Source organism: Giraffa tippelskirchi, chromosome 13 (genome assembly GCF_054371585.1).
Source record: "Giraffa tippelskirchi isolate mGirTip1 chromosome 13, T2T-mGirTip1v1.2.pri, whole genome shotgun sequence".
Lineage (NCBI taxonomy): Eukaryota > Metazoa > Chordata > Mammalia > Artiodactyla > Giraffidae > Giraffa > Giraffa tippelskirchi.
Genome location: NC_137287.1, coordinates 85267464 through 85277695, shown reverse-complemented (window position 1 = coordinate 85277695; position 10232 = coordinate 85267464). Strand labels below are relative to the sequence as shown.

Sequence of the window (10232 nt, the reverse complement as noted above, 5' to 3'; positions counted from 1 at the left end):
AAGCCAATGTAAACACCACCACTATTCAGGGAAATCCAAACTAAAACAACGGTGAGATAATAGTTTTCACCTATTGGGCTGGCAAACAGTAAGATGTGAGATGATTTCAAATGTTAGCAGACATGGGAAAACAGCTGTTCTGATTTAGGGAGAACAAGTTTGTACAGATATTTCTAGAACAATTTGATGTATTTATTACGATAAAGAGTAAGCACGGATTTTGGCTCAGCGATTCCACTGCTCCATGTCACTCTAGAGAAACAGATACACATTGGAGATGGAGGGAGTTGTTCATGGCAGTGCTGTCGCCAGACAGAAGCTTGGGCTATAGGGCTGAAGTGGGGGTTTGGGGGGGGTCAGTGGTTTGTGGTGGAGGTAGGGGAGGGTGATGGTGGTGGAGGGACTCTGTTTTCACATTGATTCTTTTGTAATGTATTCAGATACTGATTTAAAATGATAAATTAATAGGTGAGAAATATTATGAAATAAACTTGTTTTTGAACAAAAATTATGTGTGGACATATGTATAATATGGGCTTCCCTGGTAGCCCAGATGGTAAAGAATCTGCTTGCTAATGCAGAAGACCAGGGTTCAAATCCTGGGTCAGGAAGATCCTCTGGAGAAGGGAATGTCAGCTCACTCCAGTGTTCTTGCCTGAAAAGTTCTATGGACAGAGGAGCCTGGCGGGCTACAGTCCGTGGGATTGCAAAGAATCGAGCATGACTGAGCAACTAACACACACATGTATAAGACAGGTGTCCCAGGTGGCTCGGTGGTGAAGAATCCACCTGCCAGTGCAGGAAATGTGGGTTTGATCCCTGGTTCAGGAAGAACCCTAGAGGAGGAAATGGCAACCCACTCCAATATTCTTGCCTGGGAAATCCCATGGACAGAGGAGCCTTGTGGGCTATAGCCCATGGGGTCACAAAGAGCTGAACATGGCTGAACAGAGAGCAGAGAGAGATGTGTGCTACATATGGGATAATATGCATTGATATAATACATATCAGAGAGAAAACATTGAAACATACACAAAACACTGTGTAAAGCGGAATCATAGATCATTTGAGACTTTTTGGTTTCACTTCTTTTGAGTTCCTAATTTTTCTACAAAAGCATAGAAATTCTCTGTAATAGATTTTTTTTAAAGGAGATCACTACCCAGGGACTGCCAGCACTGTGTGCTGATATCCGAGCACCGTGGACCTTGGATGTGGCCACATTCTGGGCAGATCTCACATGCGTCCATTGCGAGGGGCAGAGGCCAGTCACAGTGGGAGGTGTCATGGGCTTTGGGGGCCTCTGTAAGGCATCCAGACTCCACTGCACTGCCCGGAGGTGCACTGAAGACAGGGCATACCCCTCACTCCCTCACCATGAGCATGGAGGCTATGTGGGGGCCTTGTGCTTGGGGTTAGGTCTTCTGCAGGTCCTGCTGTTTGCTGGAGCTCTCCACGTGGTTTGGCGAGGTCTTAAATATAGCAAGCCAGATGTGTTGCTCCAGGGTGGACCATCCTGAGATTGATAGAACCCAGATGGAGGCGGCAGGGCACAGGGCACCACAACCACCCCTGTTGCCCACTGTGGATGGTTTGAGTCAGGACGTCATCACCCCCCTCACTCACAACCCTGCCTCCTCGGGTCATTGCAGAGGGCCTGAATGTTCTGTGTGGAAGCCGCTCAGACAGGGATGGGATGAAGCAGAGCTGAATGGATCTCCGGATTGGGAAGACCCCCTGGAGGAGGGCATGGCAACCAACTCCAGGAATCTTGCCTGGAGAATCCCATGAACAGAGGAGCCTGGCGGGCTACAGTCCATAGGGTCACAAAGAATCGGACGTGACTGAAGTGACTTAGCACGCAATGGCCTACAGGCTGCAGTGAAAAGGGACAGTTTTCCAAGACCATTATGTCACTTGCTGGGAGTCTGGACAAACCTGTATGAGGCTTTTCAGCCAGTCCAAGGGGACTCGGGGCCTGAGTCCAGAGTGCCGGCCCTGCACTCACTGGGGTTCCAGGTGCATTCAATTCCTTGGAATCTGAACCTTCGCTGGGCACCCACAACCCACCAAGCTGGGGTCACATTCATGCCCTCCAAGGAGGAACTGGGCCCAGGAATCGGCTCTTGCTTAACCAGCTGGGACTGGAGGGAGCGTCGGCCTCCGGACTCCAGATTTCCCAGGGCTCAGATCGACCCCTCAAGCACTGATGAAAGGACATGTTGATCTGGGGTCTTGACTAAACAATAGGTTTTACAACTTGAGATCCCTGAGTCCTATGGTCGGCGGGTGGTTACACACACACACACACACACAGGTGGTATTAGAAATATGGGTGATGGGGCAAGACTTCTTTGTTTCCAGGCTCAAGGAGATTTACTGAAAACCAGAACCGTGTTCTAGTGGTGTCGTTGGGACCTGAGGCTGGCTGTGTCTCCTTCTCCATCATGAGAAGGGCTGACCATCACTGAGAATCCACTGGTTCCAGCAGCTGAGAAAATAAAGCTCTTTGAAATGCAAACTGTAGAGAGAAAACACTTCTCAAAGCGTTGGAGCCAACTGGGGAAGACGCTGTTTACCTCTTGTGGTAAACGTGGCTGGCTGTGCCAATGTCACTGGCACACAGGCTGTCAGTGGGAGAAGGGCCGTTGCAGAGTCAGCAGTTCCTTCTAAAAACACAGAGGCAGAAGGCCCTGAGGGTGGACCAAAGGCCACTCCCATGGTCCTCTGCCAAGAGGTGGAGCCCCAAATTCCAGACTAAGTTCAAGGTCCTGACCCTGGGACTGATTCTGCCAACAGCAGTCAAAGCTGCCTCTGGGTGAAGGAGAAGCAGCAAGCAGGGGCGTGGGGTTGAAGGGTCCTGGCCAAGCTCCAGTGGTGAGTGATGGTTCAAAGGACCCGCCCTGCCTAGAGTCCTTCATGAAAAATCAACCGGCCCTTCAAGCCATGAGGCAGCCATGATAGAGCCGAGCTGCTGCATATGCCGTGAGTGCTGGGTCACAGGCCAAGCCCTGGCCCCTCCCCAGGGCACCAGATAACTGGTGATTCTGTGATGCAGGAGCCTCAGCAGCCAGTCCTCTGTTGCTGTCCACTATATATTTTTTGACTGTGCTGCATGGCATATAGGATCCTAGTTTCCCATCTATGGATCAAACTCATAGTGCCCCCTGCACTGGAAGCATCGTGTCTCAACCACTGGATCACCAGGGAGGTCCAATATCACTTATTTTAGAAGTTCTCCTTTACAAATTCCACTGCTTTTCATTTGATTATGATTCGGGCAGTATGCTGGAGCCCCATACAGACAAGATGTTGTGGCTGACAGTGGTCCGCTGCAGTCTGGTTCTGCCCCTGTGACCTGGGCAGGGCTGGTGCAGGGGATTGTGGGCACAGATCAAGGGAAGCATGGAGAACAGGGACTGTGGGCATCTCCCCAGGACCTAAGACTGACCACTGAGGGGCCCACCGCCCAGGGGGATGGTCTACCAGCTCATGTCAGCAGTGACCATAGGCCTTCAGAGAACTCAGTCCCCACCCTCCCTCCCTTGGGGCTGCCTCAGTGCCTGTTCTTGTGCTGGACCCCATGGACAGATGTGGGTTCTGGTTTTGGGGTGGAGCCTGTAGGGGAGTAGCAGGGACATGAAGCCCCAGGGGAAGATTCTATAGAAGTCTGGCCAGATGGTGGTTTGGGCTGGGACTGAGGGACAGGGAATTGGGCAGGTCAGGGATGGATGGCTTTGGAGCTGATTGAGGTGGGAGGGGTCAGTGAAGGGGAGGATGGGTGACTTACTTTGTAATGTGATAGTTCAGCCCCCTTCCCCTCCTAGGCCGCCAGACATGGGCAGTTTATGCCTCTGGGTCACTCAGCTTTTGCTTCACCCTGAACAATTCCATGAAACATATAGATCTTATTTTTTGAGAGCTGTAAACAATGACACATATTCTAAATGGTCAGGGCAAAGTTTGACAAAATAAAAGACTCAGTTCAGTTCAGTTGTGCAGTCATGTCCGACTCTTTGCAACCCCATGGACTGAAGCACACCGGGCCTCCCTGTCCATCACCAACCCCCGGAGTTTACTCAAACTCATGTCCATTGAGTCGGTGATGCCATCCTACCATCTCATCCTCTGTCGTCCCCTTCTCCTCCTGCCTTCAATTTTTCCCAGCATCAGGATCTTTTCCAATGAGTCGACTCTTCACTTCAGGCAGTCAAAATATTGGAGCTTCAGCTTCAGGATCAGTCCTTCCAATGAGTATTCAGAGTTGATTTCCTTTAGGTTTGACTGGTTGGATCTCCTTGTAGTCCAAGGGACTCTCAAGAGTCCTCTCCAACATCACAGTTCAGACCAGCACAATTCCCATGTCCATGGCGGTGCCTTCCAGAGAAAGATGCACTCTGGCCATCCTCTTCGATCCTCAAATGAGAGCCTGTGTCCTGTTGGTTATCATCACCGTCGGCCCAGATAGGCCTGGTTCTACATAAACTTAACTTACTGGTCTCTTGGTCACGGGGCTTGTCTTTCACCTGTAACTCTGCGACTGAGAACACCAGTGCTTGACTGTCACAGAAGCATGGCAGCGCTGCAGGGGGAAATGAGGCCAGGCTGTTCCCTGGAGGGCTTCCTTGGTGTTTCGGGGAGGGAAACCCTGTGCTCCTGTGTTTGGGGTCAGAAGGTCAAGGGCAGAAGTGATGTATGAAGAAGGGCAGGGATGAGAGGGTAAGAGGGAGGTGCCATGTATACCCCTGGGGCCAGCACTTAGGTTCATGGGTCTGGGGGGACCGAGGCTGAGACCAGATGCCCATGCCGGCTGCCAAGCCCACCCCGTTGTCCTTCTGGGCAGCTTTCTTCTGGTGTCCGTGTCCCGGTTTTCTCCTCCCAATGACAGGATAAGGGCAGTGGCCTCAGCGGCTGTGAGGACCAGTGAGGTGCCTCCTACAGGAGCTGGGAGAAGTGTCGCTATTGGAACTGATGCTTCCATTTCAGCTGCTGTGACTGAGTGGACAGTGAAATGACCAGCTTGACCACAGGGGGCTGGGCAGTGTCCACAGGGAGAGCCTTGCCCTCTTCCTTCTTCTTCCTCCTTCTTTCTCTTCCTCCCACTGTTCCTCCCATGCCCTCATGGAGGCATCTCGTGGGGTTGGCTCAAGGATCTTTCTGGATGTCTAGGCTGGGTTGGCAGCCTATGATGCTTGGAACAAACCAGGCTTCACCTGTTTGTGCATGGCTGAGGTTGTCGGCTGGACCTGCAAGTGAGCTCGTCACTCCAAAGTCAATGCTTATGGCTGGTTCGTGTTGTTGTACAACAGAAGCCAACACAACATTGGAAAGCAATTGTCCTCCAATTACAAATAAATAAAAAATAAATAAATTGAATTAGCAAAAAAAAAAAAAGAAGTCAATGCTCAGTGTTACATGGCAGCCTGGATGGGAGGGGACTTTGGGGAGAATGGATCCACATATATGTATGACAGAGTCACTCTGCTGTGCTGCTGAAACTATCACAACATTGTTCATCGGCTATACTCCAATATAAGATAAGAAGTTGGTTTTTTTTTAAATCAATGTTCTAGAGACAAGGACGGGTGGGAAAAGGATATTTTATTTAGGAAGCTGTCAACCTGGGGGGATGGTGGAATAGCATCCCCCCAAACTGTCTCCCCTTTGTCAGTTACAGGGAAAGAGGTTTTACAAGGAAAACTCGGGAAGTTTCAGGGGGGTGTGGTGGGGGCTACGTGCAAAACAGCACAGGCAGCTCAGCAATCATCTTGATTGTTCTAAGCGCAGTTAATCTTCAACTCCAGGGTCGGTTTGTTCCCGTTTCCTTGAGGTCAGTTCTGGGAATCACGCAGGTCACATATGCAGGGCCCCTGGGATGTTCAGCCGGTGTCATGGCTGCAGTCTAGCCATCATGCAGCTAGCTCTTTATCCTCTGGTGGTGGTTATCGTGTCTCCCAGACAGTTTAGGAATGTGTCTGGGATACTGCTATCTGTGTCCTTCGGGGAGGAGCTAGGCCTCCTGTGAATCTATCGTCCTGATCGTTAAGTGCTTGAGCCGGCTCCTTGGTGATACAGGGCAGCCTGGGAGACCAGCTTTTCTATAAATGAGAGGCAGGCCCAGGATGTGGGGGCAGGGCTGTCCCCAGGAAAGCCCCATAGGGTCCTGCTTGGTTGCAATTTTTACATTTTTAGATGGTTGGGGAAAAAAAAATTCAAAATAATATTAATATTGCATGACATGGAAAATTCAAGGTCCAGTACCCATAAACCCCATTTTCTTGGCACACAGAGATGCCCACCTGCCTGCGTTTGCTTGTGTCTGCATTCTCATCTCAGCTACTGGTGACCAGAATGACAGAGACCAGGCAATTCGCAATGTGGAGGGCTCGTGATGCAGGGGGCCAGGCACCTGGAATGACGTGGGCAGCTCATGGCAGAACAAACACAGGTCTAGAGACCTGGGGGCCTTGATGATTCTTCCTCAACCTGCTGGTCACTGGAAATCTTCACCCTCGGCTCCCAGGACTGTTTGGGAAAAACCTAACTCAGGGACATCTTTCCTACAAGTGGGATAGCTATGCATCTTGAGTCCATCTTGGGTCCATTTTTAGGCGATTTCCTCACTACTTTCATAAAAGCCTCAGAGTCGGAAAACTCATGTGGTCCTGTGGTGGTCAGTGAGTTTGAGTGGGTGTCTGAGTGACTCCTAGTTTCATGAACCTGGGCTGTGTATGGGTGTCAGATGTTTCCTGGTTCTGAAGAGGACAACCCCCAGGACTAGCCAGGCACAGGGGAGTCAAGTGTAGGGGCTCCTGTCCCTCCCATCTTTCACCTGCATGCTCCCTTTGGACACCAGGTCAACACAATATTCTGCCTCTGGGCTGTGACCCACAGACTTGACTTGTGTGATCCACTTCCCACCAGCCTGGTGGAAAAGAGCCAGGGGTGGGCACTAACGCTCATGAACATGAACTCCAAAACTCTCGGTAATCTGTGCTTTAGAAGATGCTTGTTTACCTAAAGGATTTCTTAGGGTAAGGGATGAGGTAAATACGTTCACCTCTAGTTATTTACGTACTTATTTATATTATGACGTACTTCAAACATCAGAAGTGTAATTACCTCAGATTATTTACAAATGATCCTTGTGTTTGTTTTTTTAAATACATATTACAGTGTTTTACAATGTTTCCTGGTGGCTCAAACTATAAAGAATCTGCCTGCAATGAGGGAGACCTGGGTTTGATCCCTGGGTTGGGAAGATCCCCTGCAGGACGGCATGGCAACTCACTCCTGTGTTTCTGCTTGGAGAATCCCACGGACAGAGGAGCCTCCTAGGCTACAGTCAGACATGACTAAGTGACTAAGTACAGCACACACGGTGTTTTTAAAGTGTTTTTATTTATTGATTTTTGGTTATGCTGGATCTTCGTTGCCGAGCACGGGCTTTCTCTAGTTGCGGTGATGGGGGCTACTCTTCTTTGCAGTGTGTGAGCTTCTCACCGCAGTGGTTTCTCTTGTTGTGGAGCACAGGCTCTAGGCACTTGGGCTCAGTAGTTGTGGCTCACGGGCTTTCATTGCTCTGAGGCATGTGGGATCTTCCCAGACCAGGGACTGAACTTGTGTCCCTGCATTGGCAGGTAGATTCTTAATCACTGTACCAATAGGGAAGTCCTGTGCTTTTTAATTTTTTTATCGTGGTAAAATACACAGAACATACAATTTAGCCTTTTTAGCCATTTTTAAGGGTACAGTTCAATGGCATTATCACATTCACATTGTTGGGCAACCATCTCCACCATCTATACCCTGACATTTTGAATCTTGCCCAAAACTCTGTTCCCATCAGACACTAACTCCACACTCTCTCCCTAGCACCGTTTGTTTTTAAAGATTTAGCCTTGTTGAGACACACAGTTAACATGTCAACTTTAACCACAGTTGAGTGGACCACTGAATGAACATACCACACTTTATCTATTTTGAAGTTGGTGGATATTGACATTATTTTGGACTCTCCTTGTTGCAAACAGTGTCTTTAAAAAACATAGGAATGATCACATATTCATCTGTCCAGATGCTTGGAGATCGTAGGAAAGGCATTAAAATAGGAAAAAAAAAAATAAGAGGAAGTAGGAAAGTAGGTCAGTCACAATGGGTCTAAATACAAGACAGCCTTGCAGCAGCTCTGAGCGTGGGCTGTTCTGGCCTCGGTCACTGGCTCCCTGGCCAAGGCGGACCACAGAAGCAGGTGTGTTAAGGCTTGGTGTGCCCGCGCAGCAGTTCCTGTTTTCACCCACATGGTCTGTTTCTTCACAGTAAACACCCCTGCTTTAGGGGATAAATTAGGCTTGTTGTCAGAAGAAAATGAAATGAAACAGAACCTGGCTTTTGCCCAAAGTGATCTGAGGCAAGAACTTGGTTCCTCACAAGATGTACCAATGTCCTCTGAGTCACCTTGGACAATGGCTTCCCCAGAGGGGAGCAGGGGTCTAAAGGAACTACTATCAGATGAGTAAGTACTGACTCCTGGCAGAATTCATCCTAGGATCACTTCGCTGACCCACAGTCATTTGGAACTAGGAAGGGGGTGAATTTTTCCCCTCTGTTCCAGGCAGTGTTTCAGGTGGGGAGCATATACATTCTTGGTGGGGAGTGCACAGGGCGTGGGCGAGGCAGGATGGCATAACCAGGAGGTGGTTTTGAGGACTGAAAGTGATGGGCGATGGGTTGGAATTCTGGAATTGTCACAGTTGGGTGTCTGTGAGCAGGGAACCCACCTTCTCAAAGCTATAGTTTCTGCATTGGTGGTGAGGGGTTTCAATAGGACTCACCCCAAGGATTTGTTTTAAGGAATAAATGAGATGACATTTTGAGAAGAAAAGGAGAAAATGGGCAGCATGGAGACATGCCCAGTATATGCTGCTGTTGTTCAGTAGTTCAGTCATGTCCAACTCTCTGCGACCCCATGCACTGCAACGCGCCAGTCTTCCCTGTCCCTCACCATCTCCCAAAGTTTGCCCAAGTTCATGTCCATTGCATCAGTGATGCCATCCAGCCATCTCATCCTCTGATGCCCTCTGAGTATTATTACAATGATCACCCAGTATATCATCATGATCATTATAATAATAGTAAGAATGATAATAGTGAAGATGGGGGAGAGCTCTTGTTTCCTGCCCAGTGTGTGGATAGGAATCTTGGGTCTCACCCTCCTTCGGGAGGGCAGGGGTTCTCTGGGTGGGACACAGGCTGGCAGCCACCCCTTGGACATTTCGTGGACTGCTCGCCAAGGATCTGTCTGGCAGGGTTTTAGCAGCTTGACAATTCAGTTGTTTTTTTTGTCCACATCCTGAAGAAATCTTCTGAGGTCAGCCTTACGGGGAAGTGAAGAGTATGCTGGGGAAGGCAGTCCTGCCCCACAAGCTCAGAACATCTGTTCCTGTTCTGTGTCTACACCGACCCTGTCAGCAAAGCCTGGCTCACCTGCTGTTCCAGCCCATGGAGCTCTCTGATGCAGGGACCCTGGGTCCACCCCGCTCACAGAGAACACAGGAGACCTTCTGGTGTGCAGTGCGGGCCGTTCCAGCTCCCTCCGAACACCAGTTTTGAACCTACCTCCGGCAGGGGACTCTCTCTGAAAAGTGCCGGTGGTGTTGCCTTTTTATTTCCCTAACTTTTTATGTACTTTTCTACTGGGCAAATCGTGAGCAACGTAACCGTCTGTGCTGAGATTTAATTGCACTTCCTGTTTTAACGACGGATCGGGTCACATGTGGTGATATCACTGTGGCACACTGTCATTAACTCTTCAGGGCGTGCTCGCTTCGGCAGCACATATACTAAAATTGGAACGATACAGAGAAGATTAGCATGGCCCCTGCGCAAGGATGACACGCAAATTCGTGAAGCGTTCCATATTTTTAATTACCTTAAATGTAAATGGGTTGAATGCCCCAACCAAAAGACAAAGGCTTGCTGAATGGATACAAAAACAAGACCCCTATATATGCTGTCTACAAGAGACCCACCTCAAAACTAGGGACACACACAGGCTGAAAGTGAAGGGATGGAAAAACATATTTCATGCAAATGGAGACCAAAAGAAAGCAGGAGTCGCAATACTCATTTCAGATAAAATAGACTTTAAAATAAAGGATGTGAAAAGGGACAAACAAGGACACTACATAAAGATCAAAGGATCAATCCAAGAAGAAGACGTAACAATCATA

General features: G+C 49.2%; 1 non-coding gene across 1 annotated transcript; it reads left to right on the top strand.

Moving 5' to 3' along the window:
* The first annotated feature begins 9818 nt into the window (after nucleotides 1-9818).
* LOC145533641 (U6 spliceosomal RNA) lies at nucleotides 9819-9925 on the top strand. Its single transcript, XR_014074222.1, has one exon. It is a non-coding gene; the product is annotated as a U6 spliceosomal RNA (small nuclear RNA).
* Nucleotides 9926-10232: the final 307 nt, after the last annotated feature.